Raw genomic sequence first — 18,203 nt, 5'->3', positions numbered from 1 at the left:
TTAATCTAACCATGGGGTAAATAAAACCCAGTTAACTAGAGTCACATAACAAGCTAACTCACAATATTTTAAGTACAACCCCCCCACACACCCCCACACCTTTGATGGTGGTTCTAGTTTTGAATGATTCAGAATGGATCAGATCAAAAGGATGTGGTTTAAGCAGGCAGAAGTATTTTCTTCCCCCCCCCCAGAGGTCAACAGAGAAAGGCCAGGGGGGATGATGTTGGTTTGGGCCAGGGCATGAAATGAAAAGCAAAAGGTGGTTATTCCATCTTTGATTGAAATTCTACATTACTTGACTGGTTAACCTAACCCTAACCTGTAACATGTTTGCTTCGGTTTGAGTTTGCTCCGTGTTGGAGCAAACCTAAAACTGGTGTTGTAAAATTAATTTCATGTATTTATAAAGAAGTTAAATGAAGCCTCAGCCATCTGTGTTTACTTTTCTGGCGCTGAATTTACACCGCAATACTCTGAACACACACCCTATCACTCAAGTCGGTATTTAAAATAATTAAACGGTATCCAACGAAGCGGGGAAGAAAACGGGGAAGAGCACAGAAATCCTTAACATGAAATACTTAATCTTTATGATATTGTTTAGTTTTCTCTCTAGAACTTTTATTATGAGTCTTGGCTGGCTGTGGAATGCATGCAGGTAGTCCAGCACTGGGCATTTGTCAGAAGCATTTGTCTATTCCACCATAGCTATTTTACTCAACAAATGTAGCAAACCCATTGCACTGCTTATTCCTTTCCTTTTTGGTATTAAACTGACTACGGGGCCACACAGTTTATGGATTGCAATTTTAATATAGTTGGAATAGAATAGAAAAACAGACTTGGAAGGGACCTGGGGGGGGTGTCGTTTAGTTCAGGGGTTACCAACCTTTTGGACCTCAGGGACCACCAAACTCATAATTTTAAATCCTGTGGACCACTAATATGAATGTTGACTGACGGTGGCTTGCTGACGTTGGTGGGAAAGTCAGTTTAGTTTTAGTCTCCAGTCTCCTAATCATCCTGGTTGCTCTTTTCTGCACTTTTTCTAGAGTCTCAATCTCTTTTTTTTAATTGTGTGGGGACCAAAACTGGATGCAGTACTCTAGGTAGGGTCTTGCTAAAGCTTTATAGTGTGGTATTAGTACTTCACTTGATCTTGATTGTATCCCTCTGTTAATGCAATTTAGGATTGCATTGGCTTTTCAGGTTCGTTTGCTTCCTTTCGTCTCCTCATCTGATGGCCCCTCTTGAGGACCTCAACATCTTCCATACTTCGCAGGGACTCTCGCAATCTCCACGGTCCTCCGTGCAGATTTTAGAACTCCCGCTATACCTAGCTCCTTTTTAAGAAATGGAGATTGTTCCGAACAATGATGAAAAGGATTGCCTTTTTGGTTTTACCTTTAATAATAATAAAAAAAAACACAGCCCTGTTGTACTAAAAGAGTTAAGCTTTGCTTTTCATCTCATGTTCCAAAGCCCCCAGAGGGACATTGTCTTTCGCCTGTAAGAGATTACTTCCTCTGACTGCCTTTGAGTTCATATCTGGGCAAACCCAACAGAAAAGCAGAATGTTTTTTTCTTTTGAATGGTTAAGCTGCGAGCTGAAGTGACAGGAAGTCTCCGGGGATTCAAGACTGACATCCCGTGGCTGTCTCACCTTCAGGATATGGAGAACTCCATATATATATATGTGTGTGTGTGTGTGTGTGTGTGTGTGTGTGTGTCCTCCAGCCAATCAGAACACGGCCAAACCCCCAACCAATCAGAACACAGCCAAACCCCCAACCAATCAGAACACACCCACACCCAAGCAGAACACAGCCAAGCCCCCACCCAATCAAGTCACACACCCTCTAGCAGTTAAAAGGAAGAAGCAGCTGCAAGCTCACATTACTCTGAGAAGCACAGAGCCAAAGACACAAGCCTGAAGATGATGAATGAGACTTCATCGAAATGTTGCCTAGATACTTCCAATCTTACACGGGAGAAAACCCGAATGACCAAAGCTCCACATACAAATACCCGCGAGAACCTCAGAAACACACACACACACACACACACACACACACACATACTCAGCAGAGGGTTGGGGGGTCTCTTCCAACTCTATTATGTTATGTTCTATGTAGTGATGATTTAAACAGAGTTCAGGGCTCAGTTATTTGCAGGTTTCCTGGTAAACCAGGAGCTGAAGATTGAGGGACCATCTAGAAATCTACATTGAGATGATGATTAGCTACCAAGGAAGAGTGGAAAAAGAGACAGTGGTCCTTCCATTCATTTAAATTCACCCCTCTCCAAATAGGGTAAAACCTTTTAGCTATTTTGATGACATCACCAGATGGTCTCCTATGGACCAACCAAAGGTGTGAGGGACAAATTATGAAGTTGTCTACCTTACCTGAAAAACATGGCCTACATATCCTAAAAATGGAGCATACACATCACCCTTAACCAGAACTAAAGCAGCAATGTTGTGACTTAATGCACTAATGTGAAGTCAGGAAATGGTGTCTTATTTAGCAATTTGTGGCTTTATGCCATGGGAGAAGTTGGCTGCTGATTAACACCCTATAATGATTTGGGGATTTGGATGTGAACCAGGTCTGATTGTTTCCTTCTTTTGCAACTTGGGTGGAAAGAGTGAAGACAGTTTTGGTTTGAAATCATACTATGAATTCAGTTATAGTATTAGTAATACTTTGTCACTATAGTTTGTATTTGTATCTAGGAAGTAACCTGAAACAACACTTTTCTATTTTGTATTTTTTAAAAATTTCTCTTGTTTGTAGCTGGTTGTTGACCAAAATAAAAACTGACTACAATATTTTTTAAGTGAACTAATAAAATCTCAAAACTAAAACTAAAAAAGGAAGTAAAAGAATATTGGGAAAAAAACAAGCTTTTGATATGCATCCAGACTGAGATAGAGACCAAGTTTTTAAGAGAAGTAAAAACATTTTGAACATCCCTATTAAATATTATTTTCCAGTGGGACATTTACACCAATGAAGAAACTTTATCGGAATAAAAACGTGTTGCAATATCTAACCCTGTCTGAATGCATTTTTCTTTTATTGTAGCATTCTTTTCAAAAAACGGCCTATTACATTTGCAGCCAGACTAATTTCCTGCACTTTCAGATTACCTTAGTCCAAGCAAAATTGTATTTTAGTTTTTCAGGCTTTTTGTTAAAGCCAACCTGTCAATTAGTAAAATGAAGCAAATCTGTTTCTTATAAATTGGCAATTTTTCTGGACGATAAACCAAAACCCAGTCAGATTCACACCTGGTGTCCAAAAAGTCAAAATGGTTATTTGCAGTCTGTGTGCAATGGATGTAAAAAAAAAAGGTGAGCTTGACATAATCACTACCACCATCTTGTTTTTTTGTGATTTCATCTTCTGCAGTAGTTACGATCATTATCCAAGCATTTGGGTTGATTTCCCAATTTCCTGAAAACTTTGCATCCAAAGGATGGAGTAATTGTGTCTCGCCACTAATTTGTTTACAACTCCATCAATGCACTCTAGGAAGGAGTCAATTTCTACGGTATAATTTTAGCCAATTTTATTTGATGGATTTTTCTTCACAGTCAGTTCTTGATAACTTTCTGGAATACATTTAACAAGAATTATTAGGTAACAATCTCCCTTTTTAAATTCTTCATGGCCTGAATTCAAGCATTGTGCCAAACTATCGTTTGCTGAATTAGCCGTCGTTTACGGGATTCACGTAACACTAATTCATGGTTTATAAATCCAAGGGGATTCCTGTAATACTAATTCATGGCTTATAAGTCTGAATCATGAAGAAATCGCATTCAGGGTTATCAATTGTCATGAATGCTCGGAAATGAGTGTTGAGATCCGGCAGTTAGTTCTTAATCATGCAGGAAAGGATCCAGTCTGTATTTTTTCCAAAGGAGATTATCTGATTATCCTGTTGAGTTTGGGGGCTGCTGGGTTCCTTGAATAATAATTGCAAGAGTCATTTAGGGTTGGAAAAAAAATGGGGGAGCTGAGAATGGAAGGCAATGCCTAATTGGTCAAAGCAATATGAATCTGAGAAGCACACATTTTGCAAATCTGGGCTTCTGGCTCAAAGAATGAGCTACTTTCATTCCACAGTGATGGGAAACATCTTTTTTTTTTTTTGCTCATCCTCTTCATGTGCACAGAAAAGCAGGGAAATTAGTATTGCAAGTGGAACTCTGACTGTTGTGATTGGTAGATGCAACTTTCAGAGTTAGTTTTTGAGAAGGGACAGAAATTAAGCAATATATACGGTCTCTCTCCCTCCCTCCCTCTCTCTCCTGGCACCTACTTTCTTTCCAATTTTTTCATCAGCCAAATCTTTTCTTTTTTTAGGATAGACATGAGCTAAAGATATCCCTCTGTGACAAATGAAGGAGATGTCTTTTGGACTGAAACTATATTTTTTTTGAACAAGGTTGTATACTTTCAACATATGCATTCACTTATTTCAGAAGTGAAGTTCCCGAAATCCAGTGAATAACAAATTGCAGCAGGATTAACACGAAAGTTCGCGAAAGAGTTGAGTTTTTCCAATTACTGGAGCACATTTCTGGCTAAACCATGGTTTGTTGAGATTTGTTTCATTCCTGAAGTCAGAGTTGGCAGGATTCACACTTCGTAATACATTATACTGTGGTTTTACTGGTTTTGGCTTAGTGTAGGGCATAAAACCTTTGACTATAGCTCCGAATTCATGATTTACAGGTTCATTTTTGCATAACTTAGACATGATGGCTTACTCAACACATCAGAATTAAAGCCAACCCTGGCTTAGTTGGTATGTGAAAACAGCCAAAAAGGTCCCATCAGTTCAAGGTATCCCAAATATTGCCCTCAATTTATGACAGTCAAGATTGATCTTCTCCTACGGATGAATACTTTCTCTATTCTTTAGGATAAATTTGATTCAAAAGCAACAATATATAAACATTGTGTTTCTGTGGTGTTTGTGAATGTGAGCTGGTGACAATGCCATTGTTCAATTGTTGTTAGATTTAAGTTAAGGGAGCGTGTTTGGAGCTGAGAAAAATAGGAAGCCAGGCAGAGGTGGGATTCAGCAGCTCCTGACCAGTTCTGGAGAACCGGAAGCGGAAATTTTGAGTAGTTCAGAGAACCGGCAAATATCATCTCTAACTGGCCCTGACCCCATCTATTCTCTGCCTCCCATTGAGTCCCAGCTGATTGGCTGGGTCTTCTTTGGTTGCTCTGCACAGGAGAACGGAGCTGGAAAGCAGGTTAGTGGAGTGGGGATGGAATGGGGATTTTGCAGTATCCTTCCCCTGCTACCCCCACCAAGCCACGCCCATCAAGCCACACCATGCCACGCCCATCAAGCCACGCCCACAGAACCAGTAGCAAAAAAAATTGAATCCCACCACTGAAGCAATGATTTCAAATGTTGCTTCCTTTCTGAAAGTCTGGTGCTTTCCATTGTATATCAGTTAATGTGCAGAAATCAGAAGTGCCTATTAGACAGGCCAAATCATTGAATGGTAGAGAAGATAATATTGGAAGCAGTTTCTGGAACTCCAAACACATCCTTTAAAAAAATTGAGAGAAAACAACATATTTCATCTTAATAATAGAAGGTCTTTAGATGAATGGAGGTGACACCCAAATGATGGTGCCCTGGAAAAAATAGAAATATTTGTGCCCAGCCAGATGCACGTGTGTTCCATATGAAGATGTGTAATGTATCTAAATAATTATAAAGGAGGGGAAAAAATACATTGCCTAGATCAATGTTTCTCAACCTTGGAAGCTTTGAGACGTGTGGACTTCAACTCCCAACTGGCCATGCTGGATGGGGAATTCTGGGAATTGAAATCCACACATCTTAAAGTCATCAAGATTGAGAAATGTTGGTCTAGACAGCCAAGGTAGACATTGGAAAAAAAGAATGGATGTCAGGATACGTAAGTTTTTTTTCCTTCCTTGAGTAAGTTTACTTAAGGAATTCACTGTGGGATTTTCTCACTTCCGTCGCCTGCTTTGAACATTTCTCTGTAGATGAAGTCTGGAGGGATTGATCCTTCCTGGCATCTCTGGAAAAAAAGAAGCAATTGGGAAATGAGAACATCAACAAGGAAATGTATTTAGTGGGTGAAAGTAAAGACTTATCTTTGCATAATTTCTTCCTACTCCCAGCTAAGCTCTCTGTTAGGTTCCTTTTTAGAATCGAGTTCTCAGGCGTGGTTTTTGTTCCCCCCTTTCTTAATTTTCAGCATCTCCAGTGCCCAACTTCAAAACTGAAGGCTGAAGGCCCAAATTTGGGCCTGGAAAAAAAAAAACGTGTAAAGGTTGTTTGTTTTTCTTATTCCAGAAGAAGAAGAAGGTCTTCATAATCCTTTATTGATAGACCTTTTTGGGTGGCTTCAAAATATAGACCGCCTTGAGTGTTTAGTCTCCCTGGAAAAGCAGGATATAAATTGAGCAAGTATGTAATAATTAATGACAATCGTTTTCCCGATGTAGAGAGTGAGAGAGAGAGAGAGAGACGGATTAAAAAAAAAAAAGTATGTGAACTAAATTAAGGTTAATTAGGAGCCTCCCAAATAGCTAATGCTTCATCAGCACCAGAACAGCATGTAAATAAATTTAATTTCTCTTTCCCCCACCAATTGAACACTTCTTCAGTTTAATTACAACAGCAGCCTTTTTTTCTCTTCTCCCCAACATATTTTCATTAGTGGGAAATGGCGGCTATTAGCTCTGTCTGGAAAAAGGGTATTATGAGCTTTCGTTTCTCCCTACCTTGGTTGGGTCCCCTCTTGAGAACAAGAAAACTCCAGGAACTTTACTTCATAGACCAGAGGCCCAATTAAGGATCTTTGGATGAAATATGAGAAGCAGGGAGCACCCAGGCAAATAAAAACATCACTAATGAAAATTCTGGCGAGATCCCCATTAATTGTTTCAAGTGTTTCCCTTTTGGGTCTCTGTGTGTTTTCAGCGTTGCTCAGTTAACACTCGGCTGCCCTCACCCTTCAAGACATTGGCCCAGCTAATGGGAGAGCTTAAACTGGCACTGGTGCACCTAGATCTTCTTGAACTAGAACTCCCAGCCTGGCCAGTGATGAGGGATGCTGGGAGTTGTAGTTTAGCCAAATCTAACGCCAAACCCTATGATGGATAAGTGGTGTGCTTTCTGGACGTGTCTAACCTAGGACTGGTCCTCCCAGTTCTTGCTGAACTACAACTCCCAGAAGGGCTAGCCAATAGGGCCAGTGATGAGGGATGCTGGGAGTTGTAGTTTAGCCAAATCTAACGCCAAACCCTATGATGGATAAGTGGTGTGTTTTCTGGACGTGTCTAACCTAGGACTGGTCCTCCCAGTTTTTGCTGAACTACAACTCCCAGAAGGGCTAGCCAATAGGGCCAGTGATGAGGGATGCTGGGAGTTGTAGTTTAGCCAGATCTAATGCCAAACCCTTTGCACTCTGGGGAATAGGTGGCGTGCTTTCTGTTCACCGTTGAAGGCCTTCGCCCAGTTAATGGATGTGCCTAACCTAGGATTGGTCCACCCAGTTGTTCCTGAACTACAACTCCCAGAAGGGCTAGCCAATAGGGCCAGTGATGAGGGATGCTGGGAGTTGTAGTTTAGCCAAACCCTTTGCACTCTGGGGAATAGGTGGCGTGCTTTCTGTTCACCGTTGAAGGCCTTCGCCCAGTTAATGGATGTGCCTAACCTAGGATTGGTCCACCCAGTTGTTCCTGAACTACAACTCCCAGAAGGGCTAGCCAATAGGGCCAGTGATGAGGGATGCTGGGAGTTGTAGTTTAGCCAGATCTAATGCCAAACCCTTTGCACTCTGGGGAATAGGTGGCGTGCTTTCTGTTCACCGTTGAAGGCCTTCGCCCAGTTAATGGATGTGCCTAACCTAGGATTGGTCCACCCAGTTGTTCCTGAACTACAACTCCCAGAAGGGCTAGCCAGCAGGGCCAGTGATGAGGGATGCTGGGAGTTGTAGTTTAGCCAAGTCTAACAGCAAACCCTGTATGATGGCGATGAAGTGGTAAGCTTTCTGCACACTGGGAGATGAGAGAAGAAGGAATTGTAACTTTAGAGACAAAAAGAAAACCTGTAATTACAAATTTATAGATAAACACTTAGGGAAATTTACCCCCCACCCCCCACCCCAACTTAGTGGCAGTTGCAGGGCAGGTTTATTTTAATTTTGAAAGACTTCAGTGGTCAGATTCCAATGCAATGTTAAGCCAGAACGGGTAGCTTTATGCAGGATGGGAAGCTGAAGGTTGCTTCTGACTTCCCATAATAGCTTAGAGGCGAGCAACTTTTGACGAGTCAAGGCTGGGGTTCCAGCTCATCTTTTTCTAGAAACAGCAGGAAACCCTGTGATGATGTAATGAGGTCAATGACATGTAGCAGGACCGTGTTTGCTCCAGTTCCGGTGGGTTTAACTGGGATGGGTGTGCGAAAGGCAAATGACTTCCCCTCTCAGTCCCCACCAGTGGAAGAGAAAAGAGATTAGGAGTGGCCTGAAAACTTGGGAAATCAGGCTGATTTAATTTGGGGAATGAGATAAAAATAGAATCATTAAAAAAAATGACACAGGCAACACTGTGGACATGATGGAGGATGGATGGATAGTAGATAGATGAACGATAGATAGATGACAGACAGATGATAGAGATGGGTAGATGGATGGATAGATAGGTAGATAGGTAGATAATACGTTCTTTTGAATAAGCATGGACTCCCGGCAACTGTCTGAACAAGTTTTCTTGATAAAATTTTGAAAGTAGTTTGCCATTGCCTCCTTCCTAGGGCTGAGAGACAGTGATTGGACCATGGTCATACACTAGCTTTTGGCCAAAGGCAGGACTAGAATTCACAATGAGGTGGTATTCAGCAGGTTCTGACCAGTTCTGGAGAACCAGTAACGAAACTTTTGACTGGTTCAGAGAACCGGCAAATACCACCTCTGACTGGAGATTTTATAGTATCCTTCCCCTGCCATGCCCACCAAGCCACGCCCACAGAACTGGTAGTAAAAAAAATTGAATCCCACCACTGATGCCTGGCTTCTAGCCAGATACCTTAATCACTATAGTAAAGTGGACACATGATTTCAAAATCCCAATCTGTTGCTTGATGTGATATGCAGACAGACCAAAACTAAATGTGTTGGGTGAGTCTTAATAAGGTACTACAATCATGGAGATATGGTTCCTTCCTTCCTTCCTCTCCTCCCTCCCTCCCTCCCTTTCTTCCTTCCTCCCTCCCTCATTGTATCCTATGACTATCATTAAGTGTTGTACCTTATGATTATTGACTCTTGATGAATGTATCTTTTCTTTTATGTACACTGTACCAAAGACAAATTCCTTGTGTGTCCAATCACACTTGGCCAATAAAAGAATTCTATTCTATTCCATTCCTTCCTCTCCTTCCTCCTTCCCTTCCTCCTTTCCTTCCTCCTTCCCTCCCCAAGCAGAACTGCCTTTTCTGCCCAAAATCTCCTTCCTCTAACAAAACTGAATGTTACAGGTGCACATTCTGCTGGTGGGGTGTATTTACATTTTTTTTAAAAAAAGAATTAATATACACCTCTCAAATAGAAATTGGTGGAATTTGTCCGCATCTTTGCATCACTTCACAGATGTTCTTATACATCTTGGCTCAACTTCAAGGTAACAAATTAAACATAATTTGACCCCCGATGAGGGACTGAGAGTTAAGTTTAATACATCCTTGCAATTTTCAGTTGCCTTCAGTACCTCTGTCTGTGACATACATAATTCCTTCATAACAAGTGCTTTTCCAGAAGATGTATTCTGCTGACAGTTAATATAGAATTATTGCCCCTGAATGCATTTCTGTAATTACTTCCCAGATCTGTCTTTGTGTTTGGAAGGCATTTCACTTTAGTTAATATAAGTGTTTAGGGAAAGGAGAAGTAATAACTGCAAGCAGGTTATCCTCCTTTATCCCCCTCCTTCTTTCTTCCAGAAAATATATATATATATATATATATATATATATATATATATATATATATATATATATATATATATATATATATGGATCTTTGGTTGTTCGGGTTTCTCCCGCGTAAGATTGAAGTATCTAGGCAACGTTTCGATGAAGTCTCATTCATCATCTTCAGGCTTCTGTCTCCGGCTCTGTGCTTTTCAGAGTAATGTGAGATTGCAGCTGCTTCCTCCTTTTAACTGCCAGTGGGGTGGGACTTGATTGGGTGGGGGCTTGGCTGTGTTCTGATTGGGTGAGGTGTGTTCTCATTGGTAGGGGTTTGGTTGTGTTCTGATTGGTTGGGGGTTAGCCGTGTTCTGATTGGTTGGAGGCGTGTTCTGTTCAGGTGGGGGCTTGGCTGTGCTCCGGTTAGTCTTAGTTGCTGGGGATTTGAGCTGGTGAGTTGTGATCTTGCTGTTTGGCTTCTAGTTCGTGGTCCTGTTGCATCTTCATAGTGGGTGTCGGTTTGCTTCATGTATGGCTCGGAGGGGTTTGAAGTGGGTAGTGATGCAGCTGTAGTGCAGCTTCTGGTCCATGGTCGTGTCTCATCTTCTGAGTGGGTGAGAGTCTGTTTACTACATGGGAGTGTGGTGGTGGCATCTTGTGTGGCTCTCATGGGTGTGGGTCTGGTGTCCTTCTTCATGTTAGGTACTCGTCTGTTCATGAGGCGGGTTTCCAAATGGCTGGAAGGCGGGAGGTGTCATCTCGTTTGTTCATGCTGTGTGGCGTTTTTCTATCTCTATGGCTTCTCTGATTATTCTGCTGTTGAAGTGTTCGGTTTTGGCGATAGTTCTGGTATTTTTAAAATCAATTTCATGTCCTGTGGCTTTGAGGTGTTGGACCAGGGAAGAGGTCGTTTCTTCTTTTTTGATTGAGTTCTTATGTTCTTCAATGCGTGCATTTATTCTTCTGTTAGTTTGTCCAATGTATGTGGTAGGGCAGGCAGTGCAGGGGATTTCGTATACTCCTTGGTTTTCTAATTCGATTTTGTCTTTGGGGTTTCTTAGGATGGTGGATATTTTTCTGTTTGTGCAGAATGCTGTTTTGATGTTGTGTTTTTGGAGGATCTTGCTGATTTTGTCTGTAGTGCCTTTTATATATGGGAGGAGGGCTTTGCCGTTTTCTTGTTCTCTGTCTTGGATTTTGGTTGGGGTTTCTTTTTGGATTAGGTGGGTAATCTTCTTTCTTTGGAATCCATTGGCAGTAAGTACGTTGGTGAGAGTGTGTAGTTCGGTTTTTTGGTGTTGTTCATCGGCTAAGCATTTTGTTTACATGGATTCCAAAGAAAGAAGATTACCCACCTAATCCAAAAAGAAACCCCAACCAAAATCCAAGACAGAGAACAAGAAAACGGCAAAGCCCTCCTCCCATATATAAAAGGCACTACAGACAAAATCAGCAAGATCCTCCAAAACACAACATCAAAACAGCATTCTGCACAAACAGAAAATATCCACCATCCTAAGAAACCCCAAAGACAAAATCGAATTAGAAAACCAAGGAGTATACGAAATCCCCTGCACTGCCTGCCCTACCACATACATTGGACAAACTAACAGAAGAATAAATGCACGCATTGAAGAACATAAGAACTCAATCAAAAAGAAGAAACGACCTCTTCCCTGGTCCAACACCTCAAAGCCACAGGACATGAAATTGATTTTAAAATACCAGAACTATCGCCAAAACCGAACACTTCAACAGCAGAATAATCAGAGAAGCCATAGAGATAGAAAAACGCCACACAGCATGAACAAACGAGATGACACCTCCCGCCTTCCAGCCATTTGGAAACCCGCCCTCATGAACAGACGAGTACCTAACATGAAGAAGGACACCAGACCCACACCCATGAGAGCCACACAAGATGCCACCACCACACTCCCCATGTAGTAAACAGACTCTCACCCACTCAGAAGATGAGACACGACCATGGACCAGAAGCTGCACTACAGCTGCATCACTACCCACTTCAAACCCTCCGAGCCATACATGAAGCAAACCGACACCCACTATGAAGATGCAACAGGACCACGAACTAGAAGCCAAACAGCAAGATCACAACTCACCAGCTCAAATCCCCCAGCAACTAAGACTAACCGGAGCACAGCCAAGCCCCCACCTGAACAGAACACGCCTCCAACCAATCAGAACACGGCTAACCCCCAACCAATCAGAACACAACCAAACCCCTACCAATGAGAACACACCCCACCCAATCAGAACACAGCCAAGCCCCCACCCAATCAAGTCCCACCCCCACTGGCAGTTAAAGGAGGAAGCAGCTGCAATCTCACATTACTCTGAAAAGCACAGAGCCGGAGACAGAAGCTCTGAAGATGATGAATGAGACTTCATCGAAACGTTGCCTAGATATCAATCTTACGCGGGAGAAACCCGAACAACCAAAGATCCACATATAAATACCCGAGAACCTCAGAAAACATATATATATATATATATATATATATATATATATATATATGTAAAACATATTAAAAGCTAATGATGTTAAAGTTGGTTACAGTGGGTGTGAAATTTACTTGATGCCTATATATCCTGATAATTTTTGTGTGGCAATATCCTTGTGAAAAGGGGAAAAAAAGTAGCAATAAAGACACAACAGAGCACTGCTCTCTAAGCAGTAAAGGAAAGGAAAAGAAACAGCTGATTAAAAATGACATGTTACTGGTGGTGAAAATAAAGAAACTTAATATGAAGGTTCCTGTAGGAGATTTCAGCAGTAATGGAAAATAAAGTGACTCGCGGTTTGAGTGACATGTAAATATTAGTGAGCTTTAATGAGCCTTTCTACTTGTTAAACTAAGTATTCTCAGAAATGGAAGATAGCAGAGTTGAGGGAAGAATAGATGTGTGGACCCCGGGAGACAAGGAGTGCAGATGCAATCTAATTCAAAGAAAATACAGTATATATTCCAGAAGTAAACATCCTAAACCCTGAAGACTGGATTCCCATGTTGCTCTAAGGCAAAATGTGGGTTGCCTAGTTAGTGGCTTAGAATGTGGTGTGACTGAACCCAGGTTTGTGAAGAGCAACAGACGGTGGTTAAGCCACTTATGGGAGACTCGAGGCAGTGCCTTACCAGAATGGAATATGTCTACTTGGTTGGGTCATCGACACAAATACTGATGGAAGTTCCCCTTCTTGGTGAAGTCCGTGAGGTGTAGAGGAAATGGCAAGACTTACCTGGAATAAGAACATAGGAACTTAAGCAGTGCCCTGCAGGATCAGACACCCCCTCCCCCGCAGTTCATCCAGCCCAAAAGACTTCCCACAGTGGCCACCCAACCATGTAAGGAAGCCAACAGATATCTCCAGCAGATGTCTTCAGAGAGAATCACACTTGCTATCAAGGTTGGCCATTGATCCTAATGACTCCCATGGATTTGTACAATCTGTTTTGAAGCCAACCAAGCTGACAGCCAGCACCGCATCTGATGATAAATATCTCACCACGGTAAATACTCTTTCTCGGAAGGATAAGGATGATGATATTGATTCAATTGTGTTCAACCTTTGGCAATTCTATATCCCATGCCTCTCCACATGTTCAGATCTTGCGCTACTTCTTTGGGTTGCTCTAGGCTCTGTTTGATGTCAACTTTGATGGTGTCCAGTCATCATATTCTTTGGTAGCCTGGTTTCCTTTTGCCACTAACTCCAAAAGTTTATTTAGTCCCATTCTTGTTGCTGTTCTGGAGACATATTAAAACTGTTTGGTTTCAATGCAGTTTTGTTTTCAGTTGACCCCCAGTGTGTGTTCTCCAGGCATGGAGCAGAAAGGTGAAAAAAAAATCAGTTCACTGATTATCCTTCTTCCAGATCTATCAATACAATTGAGAATTCCAGAAGTTGAAGTCTACATGAGTTGAAGTGGAAAAACAACCCTGATTGTTTGAGAAAGTTGTGTACTCTTTTGTGGTACTTCAGTAATTCTTGATTTTCCTCTGATGCAATCTTGAGAAATTGTATGGAAGATTCCTTAGCTTGCAATGGAAACAACAAGAGTGTGCCTGAAAAATGAGGTCTCTGATGGCCCTAAGTAGGAGCAGTGGTAAAGATAGCAAAATAAAGTAAAGAAAGAAGTACATAGTTACTGTCTGGAACATGTTTGAAGTCCTTGGATTTCTCTTAAATTTCCAGGAGCCACAGAGAAGTTGTTAATCCCAATATGATTTCAGTGTAGAACCTTGATTGAGAAGATCCAAGTTGAGGTCCATGCTTTGCCCTGGAAACTCACTAGATTACTTTGAATTAATCACAGTCTTTCACCCCACCTGCTTGTGAATGTTGTTAATAGAGAACAATGGAAGAAAGTAGTATTAGATGTCCACCTTGAAATCTTAGCCCAATAAGGAACCTCAAATAAAGAACGGAACCTAGGTCCTTCTCCATTCATGTGTATTTCACCATCACTTTATAGTTTCTTTCTATTGATTCTTGGAATCTCAACTATCATGCCTGCTCTTCTAATGTTATTAGTAGAGCCCTAAGTTCCTGAAAGAAACCCACCTGATGGTTCTTTGAAAGGGCAGATACTGAAGCTGAAACTCAAATACTTTGGCCACCAAAGGAGAAGTGAGGACTCCTTGGAAAAGTCTCCGATGTTGGGAAAGATTAAAGGCAAAGGGAAGAAGGAGATGGCAGAGGATGGTGTGATGGTTAATAGTGTCACCTACATGGTGAACATGGGTTTGGTCAAACTCTGGGAGACAGGGGAGGACAGGGATGGTGGCATGGTCCATTGAGTTGCAAAGAGTTGAATACAACTTAGTGACTGAACAGCAAGAGCCTTAACTATTTAGAATAACAGAATTGGAAGGGACCTTGGAGGTCTTCTAGTCCAACACTCTTCTCAGGCAGGAAGTCCTATACTGCTTCGGATAAATGCTTGTCCAATCTCTTCTTAAAAACCTCCAGTGTTGGAGCATTTACAACTTCTGGAGACAAGCTGCTCCACTGATTACTTGCTCTAACTGTTAGGAAATTTATCCTTCGCTCTAAGTTGCTTCTCTCTTTGATTAGTTTCCATCCATCGCATCTCGTCCTTTCAATATTCATAGTTTGAGCAGATCTATCTGATCAAGACAACATTATCCTTTCCTTCCTTTCTTCTCCTCTCCCATCTGCTGTCGGCATCACACAAATGACAGCTTGGAGAAGTTAGAATGGCCACAGCTCTGGGAGGTCACAAGAAGGTAACAATATACAATTTTCCACGGTTCACATATAGCCTTATCCCACTGTTCTTCATTACAAGGCTACAGCGAGATCAATTCTATTAACTTGTAAGTCTTAGGTGGCTCCAGACCATTAACTGCATGCTGGACCATCTTTTTTTAAAAAAACAAAACAAAACACGTATGTGTGTATTAAAGCTTGCTTCCTCCCCCATTACTGTTGTTGAAAAAAAAGGAATAACAATTATATTTGATATCTCAAACTTTAAGAGTTTGAGTCATTTGTTCTGTGATATTGGGATGTAGGACACATTCATCGTCCCGTGTAGGGAATGAATATCCCTATCACAGGCATATATTCTTTGTGTTTTTGTTAACCTATTTTTAATCTCCTGTAATTTGGAAGAAAAATAGGCATTTGGATATTACATTGAATATTAGGATATAATAAGCTGAACAGCTGGTATTTGTCAGTGGCATCCAAGATTAAAGAAACAGAATGCCAGTCCCTTAAATAAGTGTTAGGATTATAAGGATTAAAAATGCTTGGGTAAACAATTGCTGTTAATGAGAGTAGCCAATTTAACTGTTTAGCCTGGATTTACAATAGATGGCAACTTGTGAGCTTTTATTTTTTAAGGACTTTTAAAAAAAATGCTCTCAATATTTGCAATCTTTCTCTCCCCACACCCCCAAATAAAAATAAATGATGGTTTTATTGTCATTGGAACAAGGCAATATTTGAAAATCCTGGCAAAATCTAAAAAGATCTGTGGGGTAACAGAATCATTTCTAGAATAGGAGTTCAGGGAAAAATAACCCTTACGTGGTCATGGCTACCACTATCCTGAAGCAGGGATGTGGACCTTCCTTCCTTCCTTCCTTCCTTCCTTCCTTCCTTCCTTCCTTCCTTCCTTCCTTCCTTCCTTCCTTCCTTCCTCCTCCCTCCCTCCCTCCTCCCTCCCTTCTTTCTTCCCTCCCTCTTTGTACCTCCCTCCTTCCTTCCTTCCTTCCTTCCTTCCTTCCTTCCTTCCTTCCTTCCTTCCTTCCTTCCTTCCTTCCTTCCTTCCTTCCTTCCTTCCTTCCTTCCTTCCTTCCTTCCTTCCTTCCTTCCTCTTCTGTGCTGCCTATCTCAGCCTAGAAGTGATAATAGGCATTTGGAATAGGCTTGTAGCTCAGTATTTAAAATAAAGTTAAACAAGTCAGTGAATAAATACTTTGATGACGTGCAAAATATTCCTGAGCACCAAAGTTGTTTTCGAAATAAATAATAAAAACAGGAACCCTAGAATTAATTTTGCTAATCTTGTTTTTTGGGGGGTGGGGTGGGGTGGGGTGGTTGGCTGGCTTGGGAGCAATGGAAAATATTGGGTTTCAGGAAAGGTCTCTTGTCTGTATTCCATTAGCACCTAAGAGAGATGTGGTTGGCAGTTCTTGTTTTAAATTAATTTTATATACTTGATCATATTTTATGGATTTTAACCTGATAAAACCAGTGAGTTGGCATCCAGATTTATGGACTGTTGGCTGTGTCGGACCTGCTGGCTTTAAGGAGAAAGAATTGGCATTTAATCTCCCATGATTTGCATCTAAGTAAGATGAATTTGAATCTAAGTAAGCTTTGGAAGTGCATTCAGTAAATATGACAAAACGAGATTGGTGATTAGTATACAGAGGAAGGGGAAAAACTGAGTTTATTATTACAATAAGATAACGCAGAGCAATCGAACCTGTGACCTTCTTTCTTTCCTTTCTTTCTAATTTGATTGAAATCACAAAACAGGCTGTGAAAGAAAACACAAGGTTTTTTTGATAGTGCCTTCAAAATCAGACTTTTATTTTAAAACTTTGCAATCCCCGTGAAGCTTGATGGCAAAGAGATGTGCTTTCCTGCATCTGAAAACTGTAGTGTTGATTTAAGCCTGGTGGCGTCTTTTGATACATTAAAAGTCTTTACAAATGATTTTTTAATATTTCCCTTTTGGGCGTAAGGGTATTTACATGCTGTGAGACCTGGCAGGGGGTTTCAAAAAAATTTTTTTCTAGCTTGATCAGCAGGGGCAAATTTGAGAATTTTTTTTGGATTTCTAGTGCTGATGTTAAACAACCTCAGTAAAAAGATGTAGCCCTGGGTTTTTGACATTTTCCAGAAATAAGCCGCATTTCTTGGCTGCTGTCCTGTTTTTGAGTGCTCAACAATGCTAATTGTCTTTCCAGTCTCGAATATGGGAACAATTAGTTCATCTGTTCAATTTTTAATTTTATTAAAGAATGATAAACTGCCAGCTTGCTCATTGATAACTTGGAAATGGTTCCTTAACTTCCTCCTGGGTACCCTGTGAGTTAAAGACTGCATGCAATTTTTGGCTAATAATATTACAGGTTTCTTGTCCGGACTAGAACATTTTTATGCAGAGTTCTGTTCCTTTCCTTGATACCTGTTGCTTGTCAGGGAGTAAAAGGGAATGAAGGAATGAAAGACAAGGCAAAAAGAGGAATAGCAGAAAATGAATGAGCATCTCACCATAACATGGGCCTAACACAGATAAGGGGATCAGAGGTGGTATTCAGCAGGTTCTGACCAGTTCTGGAGAACCGGTAGCGGAAATTTTGAGTAGTTCAGAGAACTGGCCAATACCACCTCTGACTGAAGATTTTACAGTATCCTTCCCCTGCCCCGCCCACCAAGCCCCGCCCACAGAACCGGTAGTAAAAAATTTTGAATCCCACCACTGAAGTGGATGGATGGTTGGAGTCATGGAATCAGTAGGCATGAGGTGAAATGGACTCCAGATGATGGTAGAGGACAGAAAGGTCTGGAGGAATGTTGTCCATGGGAATGTTGTGATGGGTCGGACACGACTCTGCAACTAACAACAAGAACATAGATCACCCCCTAATTTTATCCCTGTCTGCAACAGCCCTTTGGGTGGAACAAGCATGCCTGGCTCAAAGCCACA

The 18,203-nt window shown here is 41.3% G+C and overlaps 1 protein-coding gene across 2 annotated transcripts in view; it reads left to right on the top strand.

Moving 5' to 3' along the window:
* The window catches only part of ZNF423 (zinc finger protein 423), a 254,995-nt gene that overhangs the window by 47,517 nt on the left and 189,275 nt on the right, over positions 1-18,203 (top strand). The window lies entirely within an intron of this gene.

The sequence above is a fragment of the Pseudonaja textilis genome, chromosome 11 (assembly GCF_049901715.1).
Source record: "Pseudonaja textilis isolate UNSWEBS1 chromosome 11, rPseTex1.2, whole genome shotgun sequence".
NCBI lineage: Eukaryota > Metazoa > Chordata > Lepidosauria > Squamata > Elapidae > Pseudonaja > Pseudonaja textilis.
The sequence above is the reverse complement of the archived record's forward strand: the minus strand, read 5'-3'. Positions and strand labels throughout refer to the sequence as shown.